This window comes from Doryrhamphus excisus, chromosome 8 (genome assembly GCF_030265055.1).
Source record: "Doryrhamphus excisus isolate RoL2022-K1 chromosome 8, RoL_Dexc_1.0, whole genome shotgun sequence".
NCBI classification, from domain to species: Eukaryota; Metazoa; Chordata; class Actinopteri; order Syngnathiformes; family Syngnathidae; genus Doryrhamphus; species Doryrhamphus excisus.
This window is the reverse complement of record NC_080473.1, coordinates 3,762,551-3,776,257: the sequence shown is the minus strand read 5'-3', so window position 1 is coordinate 3,776,257 and position 13,707 is coordinate 3,762,551. Positions and strand designations below refer to the sequence as shown.

The 13,707-nt window shown below is 42.7% G+C and overlaps 1 protein-coding gene across 11 annotated transcripts in view; it reads left to right on the top strand.

Moving 5' to 3' along the window:
* npas1 (neuronal PAS domain protein 1) overlaps positions 1 to 13,707 on the top strand; it is an 86,730-nt gene that overhangs the window by 37,889 nt on the left and 35,134 nt on the right. The window lies entirely within an intron of this gene.

Below are 13,707 nucleotides of genomic sequence, written 5' to 3'. Positions count from 1 at the left end.
CCACAGCTCTGATTTCTGTCGAAAAATGATCTTTTGTATGTTTTGCACACTATTTTTCTGGATGAAAGCAGGATTCTTTCAGTGAATATCTTTATGCATTTGCATCTAGTGACAAAATGCAATATGCAAAGTGCAATGGCTTGTTTATCCTTGGCGGAGGTCTTCTCTCCAATCATTCTAGTTTGGTCTGCCTCATAGCAGCGAAATCATTTGCCCACACACCTGCGTGAATAGCAGCTGTCACAGATAAACGCACACATAAACCACCAACCTGCTCTGTACAGAATACTGAACATGTTCCCGCTGCCATTTTACATCCGAAAAAGAGGAATATTTCTTCGACTGCTGTTGGCGCTGGGAGCTTCAATAAAAATGGGATTGCGCCCCTGACTAGAAACAGACCCGCGTCATCACATTTCGTGCATGGGCCCGCTGAGCCCTCTGAGCCTCTCCATCCGCTTCAGCCCCGACATGTGCAAGTATATGGACGCCTCACCCGTGACCCACCTTTAGGCCTTTTTTTATTAGGGGCAGCTTCTTCCTGTGGCTTTTCACTTAAGACGCCAGCGCTCGGTGAAAAAGAAGGCGACCCTGCCCTTGATCGCTGTGACCGTAAGAAGGAAATTCAACATGTTTGAAAGGCAGGATGAGTAGAAGTCTCATTTTACCGCATCAGCACCTCTGTGTGTGTTTTTGATGATGCTGTGAGCTTTGCATCCTCGTTTCCACCGCTTTGGCAAAACCTCTTTTGAGCATAAATAATGCTGCTTGCATTCTAGGAAACAACCGTGTATGACTGCAATATCTTAGAATAAACATACACCCCAACCTCCACAGTCCACCATGTTTTAATTGCGTGACACCGGTTGATATAACCTTTCCTATCGTGATGAATGATATTTGAAATAATCAGTCAAAAGCAGTATTAAAGTCGCCTCGTGTACGCACAACGCTGTGTTTACAACTGGCCAGGCAGGCCAGTTTTACATAACACGCTGTCACGCAAGTGTAAAAAGAAGTGAACTGCAGCTGATGTGAAGACGCATGATGAACCGGCATCGCATACACATTAAGGAGGCAGCTAGAGAGACAAGTTGTATCACGTGTGTACCGAGTGACCCAACGGCGTGGCTGGTTTGGAAGAGACCAAGTCATCTTGAACCGGGTTAGCTCATTTGTCTTTACGCGGGTAGGCACAAAGAGGTGATGATCCAACTCTAGGTGCAGAAATGAATTTTATAAGAGCACGGCCTGCATCTTTGCCTTGTAGAAGAGCGCGCTGCACCAACCAGGAAGTGAAACGGCTTGAACCCGGAAAGGGAATTGTTTACGCCTGTACACGCGTGTCCACACACAGTTCAGTTGCAAATGTGAAAATTGTAAATAGTTCATGGTGTTATATTAGTTAAAAAAAAATATATAATACAAACAGCCTCTTTTGTATTGTTTATGTTGTGGCATGGTTGTTTAGACATTTTGCCTAAATATATAAGGCTAAATTTGTGTCAAAGTGTACATTATGCGTGAAATGTATCTTTTCACAAAACTGATATTTTGCTGAAACTTACCTATGTTCTACTGCTGATTACTGGAAAAAGGAAAAAGGTAGAAACAAACTTTATTTCTTGTTGAAAGATGAGAGTCTAATCTTATTTTTGGTATATACCATATCTACATATATATAGCCCAAGAACGCAATAATCTGTGTGCCTTGAAAAATCTGTCAAAATCATCCAAAATGGCCGGTACTGAGAGGGAGGGCTTTTAGAAAATGGCTGGGATTGAATGAGTTAAAGATAAAGTGCTTCCTTTATCGTCCACCATATTTGTACTTAGCAGCCAGGAAGGAGATGTTTTGCATTTGCTATCCTATTTCTCGAATTTTCCAACACCACAAGCTACTGTACCGATTGTCAAGCATGCACACAACTTTTAGGCAAATTTGTTGTCATAAAATGGTGTGTGTTGTGTTGGTCAGTGTTGAATTGTGAACAGGATACATTGATGTCGCACCGTGGATCCGGATGCTCGCTGAGTTGGCATCTTGCAAGATGTCTGACTTTAGAGGCGTACGGTACATTTTCCGAAAACTGTGCTTGAATGCTAAATTGTATGACCTGTAGGGTGCATTTGTGGAAGTAAGCTACCTTCTCTTAGTTTTGTGTGTTCCTCTCTTCTACACACCGACTAAGGTGTCTGCTGTGTTGACAGACAGCCGCTCACACACTTCCTGCTCGCACGTGTGTGTGTGTGTGTGCGCATGAAGAGTGCTGACAGACTGTGTGTGTGTCTGTGACAGAGGGTGTCAGCGCGGTGTCAGGGAGATGTGTTTAGTGTCACACTCCGCTGACCTGATCTCCGCTCGGACTGTCCACTTGGGCCCCGCGGCGGCTCCTTACATAACCCGCGCTGTCATTCACGCGCCGGCCTGAAGGGATCCAGCGGATACAATAACACACACTTTGTGACATGCACATAATGTATAGGCACGTCACTTGGAGAAAGGTAGGCTTCTAACTTCCACTCTGTGCTGAAGTAACGCAGCAATCGTGAGCTGGAAGCAGTGTGTAGGAATGCAGTGCCCTGCATCCTTCATCCCACACAACTTTGTGAACTCTGACATTTGCACCGAGCTAATTGATACATCCACGTGAGTGTGTGTGTAGGGGTGAGAGTGCGACCCTGTGTGCTGCACTGTGGCCTGCGGTTATTTGGAGGTCAGAGATGATGTGGTCCTCTGGCCTGCAGGAGTTTATTTAGCATCTTCAGCCTTATAGCGAGCCAGCCGGTCCACTCTGGTCCTGCTCCTTCACCAGGAGCTGGGAATTAGAAACACTCTGAAAGACAATACGAGACCTCTGTCCAATAATCGTTATTGTTTTTTAATTGCAGTGGTGTGGCATCGTAGTGGAATGGTTCCTATTGTTTAAAAAGTACTCTTATCTGCGTCCTATGTAATATTAGTGGTAAGTGACAGAGTCCAGTCAATGTTATTTCTATACAGTAAACCCTTGTTCATCCTTTTATGAATCAGTGGACTAGTGGTTAACATGTTGGCCACACAGCCAGGAAAGCTTGGTTTGACTCCCCATCAGGAGTCTCTGTGGAGTTTTCTCCACAAGTTCTCCCTGTGCTTGCGTGGGTTTTCTCCAGGTATTCTTCCCACATTCCTAAAACATGTTTGTTAGGTGAATTGGCAACTCTGAGTTGTCCATACGTGTGAATGTGGATGGTTGTTGTGCCCTGTGGTTAGCCGGTAACCAATCCAGTAGCCTGCCTCTTGCCCAAAGGTCAGCTGGGATTGGCTCCAGCATACCCCGTGGCTCTTGTGAAGACAAGCAGAATGAATGTATATTTTCATAGTTGGAGCATATGCCTATGCATATAAGACCTTCTAAATATGTTTTTTTTTGACATTATTGGAGCCCTCTCGATATGAAACAACACCCCTATAGATACCATCACACTTGTATTACCCAATATATAGTGTATATTATATACCGTATTTTCCGGACTATAAGTCACACTTAATAACTATTGTGTTAGCATATCTTACATCTATTCAGCCTGTTCTCTATTCTTTTATTGTTAGAACTTGCCTTCCAAGAGGACGTAATGTCCACTCCGGAGCGACTTATAGTGTAGGAAAATACGATGTGTGTATATATATATTGAGCAGTAGTGTGTGTGTGTATATATATATATATATATATATATATATATATATATATATATATATATATATATATATATATATATATATATATATATATATATATATATATATATATATATATATATATATATATATATACACTACCGCTCAAAAGTTTGGGATCACTTGCAAATTTCTTTGTTTTCCAAAGAAAAACAAATTTTCATGCATTTCACAAACAATTTTTTCCATTTCACAAACAATTTTTATCCATTTCACAAACAATTAAAATGAATCAGATGATTTTCAAAGAAGGATGTACATTTTTGCATAGAGGCCTACTATCAACAACTGTCAGTCCTCTGCATCAATCCCCTGGTATGGCTGCTAATCCAAGTTCATCATTTTATAAGGCTAATAGATGATTAGAAAAGCCATCTAAAAACCTAAAATAAAACTAAAATCTCTTACCATGCTGTTAACTACTCCCTTCAGAGAGCAGCACAAACTGGGTCTAACAAGGACAGAAAAACGCTGCACAACTGTGCAAGAGAGTGTGTAGTTTAAGACAAAGATGCCTCACAGCTGCACTAAATAGTAGCCATCAAACACCAGTGTCAGTATCAACAGTGAAGCGGCGACTTCAGGATGCTGGACTTCATAGCAGGACTGCCAAGAAAAAGCCATATCTCAGACTGGACAAAAACATTTCCAAGTCATCCCAAACTGTGGAGCAGTTGTGTGTGTGTGTGTGTGTGTGTGTATACTGTAAATGTGTTCCAGTGCTAGAGGAGCTGAGTGGGAGGTTGGCAGGAAATGACGTTGGGGGTTAAGAGTTTTAGCCTGCTGTGGGTGGGTTGCCTGTTGTTCCGCCGATTAATGCCTTAGAGGTGTACTTGAGTCAATTTAGCCATTCATATGCTCGAAAATGCTTAATTTCGGGCAAACATAAACAAAAGTTTCCTGTTTATGCATATATTTGATTAATAACAAGCCCTATTCAACAACATGATTTATTAATGAGTGTGATAGAGAGAAGCCACAAAATTTGAAGCGCAAAGTGGCAAAGGATTACTGCCAGAGGCTAGGAAAAACCCTCTGTATGGAAACTACCTTGAACAGAGCTTGTTCATGTACTGTAGTTACGTCGCTGCAAACAGCAATATACCCGACATTAAAGACGCATTCCCTGTATTGGATCTCATTGGAAAGTGTGGATATGCCTAATGAATTGTCCTTTGCATTGACTCTCCATTAAATCCAACTTTAAGCCTTTTCCTCTCGCAGAGATTAAACTGTTGTTCAACAGCCTTTTCTTAACTAGTACAGCTACCACAGGACTCATTGATAACTTTTAATTGTTTTACATTGGTTTTCTAATTCTTAAACAAATCTGCTGGATCTTGCGTGTCTTATTTAGTGGAAAGATTGCTATTGCTAGTCAGCTTAAAGCTTTTAATAAAGTAGTGCGTCTTTCTCTTTAATAGACACTGTTTAGGTGAGTCTCCTGCAGTGCTGAATAAGATGGCAAAGCCCAGAAGTAGCAGTTGAAGTCAGTCGGACCTGGGGAAAATGATTTTAATAATGCTCAGTTTTGATTGACAGCGTAAGAGAGGTATAGGAGCCTGATTTGTTTACCGTCAAACCCTTTTTGTTATTAACTTGTTCCAAAAGGTCAGACCAAATTTTTCCCATAGGAAAGCATAGCAATCCAATGAATCCATTCTAGACATCCACAAATATTAACAAAAATGTACATTTATACATTTAATACAGTAATTATAGATATACACTACCGCTCCAAAGTTTGGGATGACTTGGAAATGTTTTTGTCCAGTCTGAGATATGGCTTTTTCTTGGTAGTCCTGCTATGAAGTCCAGCATCCTGAAGTCGCCGCTTCACTGTTGATACTGACACTGGTGTTTGATGGCTACTATTTAGTGCAGCTGTGAGGCATCTTTGTCTTAAACTACACACTCTCTTGCACAGTTGTGCAGCGTTTTTCTGTCCTTGTTAGACCCAGTTTGTGCTGCTCTCTGAAGGGAGTAGTTAACAGCATGGTAAGAGATTTTAGTTTAGATTTTTAGATGGCTTTTCTAATCATCTATTAGCCTTATAAAATGATGAACTTGGATTAGCAGCCATACCAGGAGATTGATGCAGAGGACTGACAGTTGTTGATAGTAGGCCTCTATGCAAAAATGGAGATTGTTCTTTGAAAATTAATTTTAATTGTTTGTGAAATGGATAAAAATGTTTGTGAAATGGAAAAAAATGTTTGTGAAATGCATGAAAATGTGTTTTTCTTTGGAAAACAAAGAAATTTGCAAGTGAACTTTTGAGCGGTAGTGTACAGGCAAATGACTTACAATTACGAATGGATGGAACTTATTGTTGAAGACTTTCTATACATCCTCGCAAATTTTGTATGAAAATTAAGAAAAACGAGAACAAGTTTTACCAAAACCAAATCATATGAAAACTAGACTTAGTCTTTCATGGGTTATAAGTAAAGGTGCAAGTCGTTTGTACGGGGTGGAAGATCATGCGTTCTTTACCCCGCACTCGCACACCTCATTTTGTTTTCTATCAGCATCACATGGTGACATTATCAGTTCCTTTTTTGCATCAGTACGCAGGTGGTCTTGGGGTAACATACGCAGTCCTATAAATGAAGTAAAAAACTGAATTCTTGTGAATGAAAGCTACTATCAACACCCGTGGCGGATGAATACACTGTGCACTTTTCTAAATCTTGGATGAATGCAGCGTGTGCCTCATTTGAAGCCACACGTAGTGGATCATATCTTTTGAATAGTATGTTTCTGGTGGAAATGCGCAAAGGAAAAGGAAAGCCATCACCATGGAAGAAAAGCACCCACCAATATCGGCAGTTCTTGTGGTATTACAAGTTTGGTTATTATGACAGTTAAGGATCCTTCAGCAGGTTCAAGCGTCTGTTCCTACAAAAGCAGCAGTAATAACTAGGCGGTGTAGTGGAATTATTGTTTTGTTTATTTACTTATTCTCCTGCCTGTTCTCAATAAGCCACAAAGTAAAGGTAAGGAGTTTCATTTAATTCTAGTATTTCATGTTTTGAGACTATTTTACGGTGCGAGTGACTTTAGCAAAACTTGACTTACATCACAGTGTAGGAAGGAAACAGACCTGGTCCATAACCCCATGACCACCTGTAGTCATGTTTTTGTGGTAACTTTTGGAGCATTAAATGGGAACATCACCCAAACGTGGACCAAGCGCCCGGACAGTCGTTTGTTAAGAGCACGTCAAGCACGTCTCGCACGACCATGCACCAGTGACTACAGGAGGGCTGGATAGTCACTTTAAGAGGTATTCCTTTATTGTTGGTGGTTTGGTTTGCTTGTTTTGCCGCATGACGCCTCTCCGTAGCACCAAGTACACCGCATCCTGTGTACCCAATGAAGTGTCCGCTGTGTGTGCATAGAGATTGAAAGGCAGGCAGTAATTATGACAGATGCCCGTGAGGAAGCGTGGACATGAAAAGCAGGCTCACCAAAGCTTCTCGTGATAAAAGAGGAGGAGGAGAACTGTATTGATCACCAATAGCGAACATTAGCAACTCCCCTCGCCCGTCGTCGTCTTTTTTTTTTTCATCGCTGTCTTCATTCCTCCAGCATTTCTCTCTTGATTTGCCTCGCTCCCCGCGCCTCCTGTCTTCTTTCTAATCATTTATTTATCACCGATCTCCCCATTCTGCCAGATTAGCGACAGCACACATTATGACCGTAAGGACCATCATTCCTATACATACACCCCCTCTTCTAGAACCTCCATCATGGTGGAAGGCGCACCTGAGGGTGGGCAGGGTCACTCTGGTCCAATCTAACGCTGTATTGATTCCATTAGATAATTAATGACCCAGGCAGGGGCCAAGGGAGGAGCAAAGGGGAGGAGGGGGGCAGCCAATGGAGAAGTGTGCGGTCGGTTGTGTGTGTGGTGAGGGGGAGGAGGGGGGTGGTGTCAGGGCCCTAGAGAGTTGGAGAGAACCTTGGATTGGGAATGATCCCGAGTCGTCAAGGTCAACCTCAGCCGGCGTGCTCATATGGAGGCAGATAGCGGAGCGACTGCGAATATGGAATATTGAAAGAGAGGAGGGTTGTTCTAGCTGTTGGGGGTGATGTGTGTGTGTGTGTGTTTTTTTGGGGGGGGAAGGGTGTGTGTGTGTCATGTCCAGCAGCTGTCGATTGATCAGAAAAAAAAATTGTACGTTAGAAGCTCTTTTGACTTCCAAATCCTGAGGTCCAACCAGGACGGTAATGCATGATAAGTAGTTTTTAGCCCTCCAACCAGAATACCAAAACTTGATCTCCCCGGATGCTCCACACACTCAATTATAACTACTCAACAACATGAAAGGCCAGCCCGAAAAGCAGCAACATCAAATATTCTATTCCACTTATTTCCAAGCGTGTGTTTTCTGCAATCTTACGCAATATTGGACATTGACTTGTTTGCCTAAAATATTATCCTGCAGAATATCTTACATACGGCTATGGACGCTGCTTTTGCCTTCAGTTTGAGATCATTAATCAAGAGTTTGCAATTATAGAATGCATAGCAGGTGTACACCGCATAAGTCATTTGTGTAATACGTCACGATCCAGTTGCATTTTCTAGCTCAACATTACATATTTTTCAACCAACAAATAGCACAGGTGTGTCCAAAGTGGAGCCTGGGGGCCATTTGTGGCCCACAGTGTTTTTTATATTGCCCGGTGGCACATTCTAAAAATCCAATTAACATAAACGACGATAATGGGAACAAAAAGCAGTGGTTTCACAAGAATAAAGCTTAAAAATGAAGACACTAAAGTCATAATAAGAGAAAAAAGTTGTAATCTTACACTAAAAATGTTATGACAGTAAAATTGGAATATTATGCGGGGAAAGAATGTAATTTTAGTAGCATGAAGTTGAAAAAATGTAAATGGCTCACAGCTGTTTTTTATTTCAAAAACACAAAAAATAGGAGCGATTTAGTGAGAATAAAGAAAAAATGTGACACTAAAGTCATAGTAACAAAAGTTGTAATGTCATGAGGAAAAATGTGTAATATTAATGTGTAATAATGTAATTTTTATTTGTATTAAAATTGTATTATGACAAACAAACCAAACAAATTTTGGGAGAAAATTAAGTTGCAAGCTAGGAACCCCGAGTTCAATTCCACCCTCGGCCATCTGTGGAGTTTGCATGTTCTCCCCGTGCATGCGTGGGTTTTCTCCGGGTACTTCGGTTTCTTCCCACATTCCAAAAACATGCTAAGTTAATTGAATGTGAGTGTGAATGGTTGTTTGTCTATATGTGCCCTGTGATTGGCCGGCGACCAGTCCAAAGTGTACCTCGCCTCTCGCCCGAAGACAGCTGGGATAGGCTCCAGCATACCCATGACCCCGATAAGCGGTAGAAAATGAATGAATGAATGGGCCAATTAAAATAATAAAATAACACTAAAATAAATATATATATATATATATATTAAAAAAAGAGCCACGGGCCGCACTTTAGACACCCCTGGGGTACACAGTAGCATAAAGAACATACTGGGGAGGTTGAATGCAAGCAAAGCAAGTTACCAGTAAGTCGGTTCACCGAGCTCCTGATCTCATTCCATGATCGCTGAATGGGAGGGGCTGCAAATACAGTAACTGTCACAAGCCTAGAGCCCCATTGTGGATGATAATGTTTGCGTCTTGGTTCATGTCAGTCAGTATGAATTAACATTTAACATTTAAATGTTAACATGTTAAAATATATGTTTTTGTATGTAATGTGTGCTTTCCTGTCAATGTACCAAACAAAGTATGAAAAAAGTACGACTTATAGTCTGGAAAATACGATAATTACAATCCAAAGGCAAAATGTGGAAATAATTCTGGTCCGTGGACATACACGTGTCAATGTGGGCCAAAAAACCATAGCGACATGATCCGAGATCTCATTTTTGTGCCAATATCAGCCAATAATATTGGACCTCCAAAACAATAATGCATTCTGGTGGTGCTTTATTGCAAAGTGGCCACTGTCAGAATGTATAAAAAGAAGCTCCAATTGACATGAGGGTGCAGCGCTGAACTTTTTGTCCTTTTGCACAGTTTTGTCCCTGCTCTTCACCTTTTGCACAACGACGACGGCGGCGGCATGCATGAGGTCTCCAAGCGAGCCGCCACATTGTCAGTCTTGGCCAGGCTCTGTTTTCAAGCCCGAGGGATCGAGGAGATGAGGCATAAAACAACCACCTCGGGGAACTGGTGGCGTGGCGGCCGGGGCTATTGTCAGTCTGCATGCTGTTTGACTCCAATGTGTTCATTTGCCTGATGCCGCCGACTCCCCGTGGGGAAGGGCCGGCCTGGAGAGAGGAGGGGCACGCTAACGAACCTCTGACAGCTGGAGGCCCTAATTAAAACGTCCCTGCAGAAAATAAACACAGCCCTATCCAAAAGGCAGCAGCCAGCAAAGTGCACGCCTGCGAACGCTCGCCGCAGTGCCCTCGCCTCTGTTGCCGCTGCCGCCGTGCCAAGAGAGCGCCACTCTGTGGGGTCACACACATTCTGTACACACATCACGCTTATGAATATGTAGCAGGAACACAGGGAAAACACCTGCGGTCACATTTGATTCAGGTTGATCTCAACAGATGTTGGCTTCATGAAGTCTCCCTTTCCAAATATTTCCCTTACGGAATAACACGGCACACCTCTCTGCAGAGCCGACTGTTCCGCACTCCAGGCGACGCTGCTGACATTCAGCCCGTGCTGCTGCTCGCTTAGGATTAGCAATCAGAGTGGCCAGGTCCATTTGGGTGAGTGCATTAATGGGCCGCCCAACCCGCTACAAGGTTATGAGGTTGATTGAATAATTACCTGTGGAGGCCCTCTGTCCATTATGGCCGGATAGAGAGATGGCAGAGATTGTGCAGGACAGAAAGATGGATTCCAGAGATTAGATAAGCACAGATAAGGTCAATTAGGAGATAAACAAGATGAGCGTTTAATGGGAGGTGGTGAAATTAAAGCAAACTGGTTTCCTGTCTGTATCTCCTGCCTGATCTCTCCTACTGTACTCGCCTTCGCGTCGTGCGTTTATCCGGGCGAGATAGAGAAGGTGACAAAGGTGAATGTTGTTCAACAGAGAAGCGCTTCCCGCCGTTTGACCCTGTCTTCCCTGCTGCACGCCCCCTGCAAACAGAATGAATGCTTGAAGGAAAGGTGCAGTAATCTAATCGATCACAAGCACTGAAAGCCGGAAAGTTAGCAAGGACGCGGTATTCTTGCATTGTAATGGACGTCACCTCTAATCCATTCATTTGCAGTTGAACCTGTGCGATAGGGCGATTATCACGTGTCGCCGTCTGGCCGAGTCACAAGCAAAATTTGTGCATGTGAAGTTTGTTTGTGCGTGTCATCGTGCACATGCTGGCTTGCGACGCTAGACGAGGACCAATCAGCGGGAGTTTAATTGAGCGGACAGGACGCGGTGTACTTGACATGTCAGATTTCCGGAGCTATTTCACATTTCTAAAAAAACAAGGAACTCATCAATGCCAGAGTAAACTTAACTTTACATTCAATTACACAAACATTTATGTAACTTTACATTCAAAGTTACATTGCCTGTGGCAAGATGTGGTACTAGCAAGAGTACTCGATCAACACCGGCCGCTTTCCTCCCCTGAACTACTTTGATACCCCCAAATTCCTTCCACATCTGACAGCCAATCAAAACCGTGGGAGACTTGTACAATTTGCTCTGGTTGTGATCACCCACGGGTGTGGCTGGTCACAGCCGCCCGTTGCCTCCCGTGTGCACGGTTTGCTACGTGTCGAGCATACATTTTTTTTTTTACTTTTGTGGTGCCCCCTATGGGTTGTTCTCAAAATGCTTTGGAACACATGCTAGCATGCATGTCATAAAGATATCCTCACAGTTTTATAAGCATTAGGCAACTGGTTGATGAGTGACTATAAGTCGCTCCGGAGTATAAGTCGCACAAGGCCAAAAATGCATAATTAGGTATAGTCTGGAAAGATATAGTCTGGAAAATACGGTAATTAACAATTAATTGCTAAGTCACAAAATATTCTGCTGTTTTTCAACCAATCTTGATCAAATGTGACCTGGGTGGAATTGAACTCGGGTCTCCTAACTGTGGGGCCTGTGTGCGAACCACTTGACAATTATTTCTTCATTCATTCATTCATTTTCTACCGCTTTTTCCTCACGAGGGTCGCAGGGGGTGCTGGAGCCTATCCCAGCTGTCTTCGGGCGAGAGGCGGGGTACACCCTGGACTGGTGGCCAGCCAATCACAGGGCACATATAGACAAACAACCATTCACACTCGCATTCATACCTATGGACAATTTGGAGTGGCCAATTAACCTAGCATGTTTTTTGGAATGTGGGAGGAAACCGGAGTACCCGGAGAAAACCCACGCATGCACAGGGAGAACATGCAAACTCCACACAGAGATGGCCGAGGGCGGGGACCGAACCCTGGTCTCCTAGCTGTGAGGTCTGCGCACTAACCACCAGACCGCCGTGCCGCCACAATTATTTCTTGATAAATTAAATATTTTTGTAATTTATGACCTTCCAAATGTGTTTTTAACATGATTTGAGTCCCCTAGGCATGAAATAACAGCCCTATAGTCACCTTTACACTCCTATTACCCAACATAGCAGGTATAATCCGAGAAAATAAGCCATTTAAGACACAAAACTTGTGCTTGTGTGTTGCAATAAATGTCTTCCTGATATGTGGAGGACAGGTAGTAACATCGGGGGGGTTAGACCAAGAGTTTTAGCTTGGCTTGAGTCACTGCCACAACTTTTACCTGTGTTACTATTATGATTATGAGGAAAAGCGGTAGAAAATGAATGATCAAGTCTGAACATTACATTAACATCACTGACACCTGGTGGCCATTTTTTAAGTTCATTTCATTCATTTATGTATTTCTCATTGTTTTCTGCATGTAAAACTATAATTATTCTCTATACAAATATATGTTTTGTTAAAATTCTAGGTTAATTGGAATGATTGGAATCATTTTGTAACTATGTATATTGTACGTTTCGGTTTTTGACCTCACGGTCAATCAATGCCGAAAACCGAGGTACCTGCGAGATGTCAGACGAGCCATTGGATGTAAGCCATTGACCCAGTGTCCCTGTTCAACAACCAATCCATTTGACTCGGCTGCTGTGTTTGAACTGGGTCCAAGTGGTTTTCACACGTATATTTTAACATTGGCGGTTTTAGCTCCAGTGTCTGTCAAACTTGCCTCACGAGTCTGCACTCTTCAGCTCTTCCAGCGGCAGTCAGAATGGAGAGAAAGCGAGAGAGAGAGAGAGAGAGAGAGGCCATCTCAGGCCCAAGGCCATGACACCATGGTGCTCGGGGCCAGTCGAGCCCTTTAAATGTCAACACAGCACAGAGGGATGGAGATGGGCATGAGAGGAACATTGGTAAATTGTAGGTGAAGGAGGTACTGGATGCTGTTGATTGACAGGGAGAAGATGGGATCTCCCTTTTGGGATCTCGGGTAACACCTGTAGATGTCTGATTAGAACTTCTGTAAGGCTTAAATATAAATGTTTTTAGCACACATTACAGTTAAACCCTTTCTGAGGCTGTCTGACATCCAACTCGTTCCCTTATTTTACCCTATTTTGTGAAATTCCCATATTTTTCAATGCGGATGTTGACAGGTGTGTTGTGTACCAGAACGAGTAGCAAGTGACGCAAGCTAACAAGCTAGAAATTCAATCAGCAACAGCCTTTCAAGTCTGCAAAAAACCCCAAACAAATCAAACGAGCAAGCAAAATGTTCAAAGCCATCACACCCATGAACAGCATACCTCCAACAATATTGATCGTATTACATAAAACTCCATTTCACAGAGTTTCCTAGCACAAAGTCTTTGTAGTTTTTTCTCCACTTGAGAAAATAGTGTGCAAAAGGGGGACAAAAGCAGACATGTATATTTATGTTTATTTATAGTTCA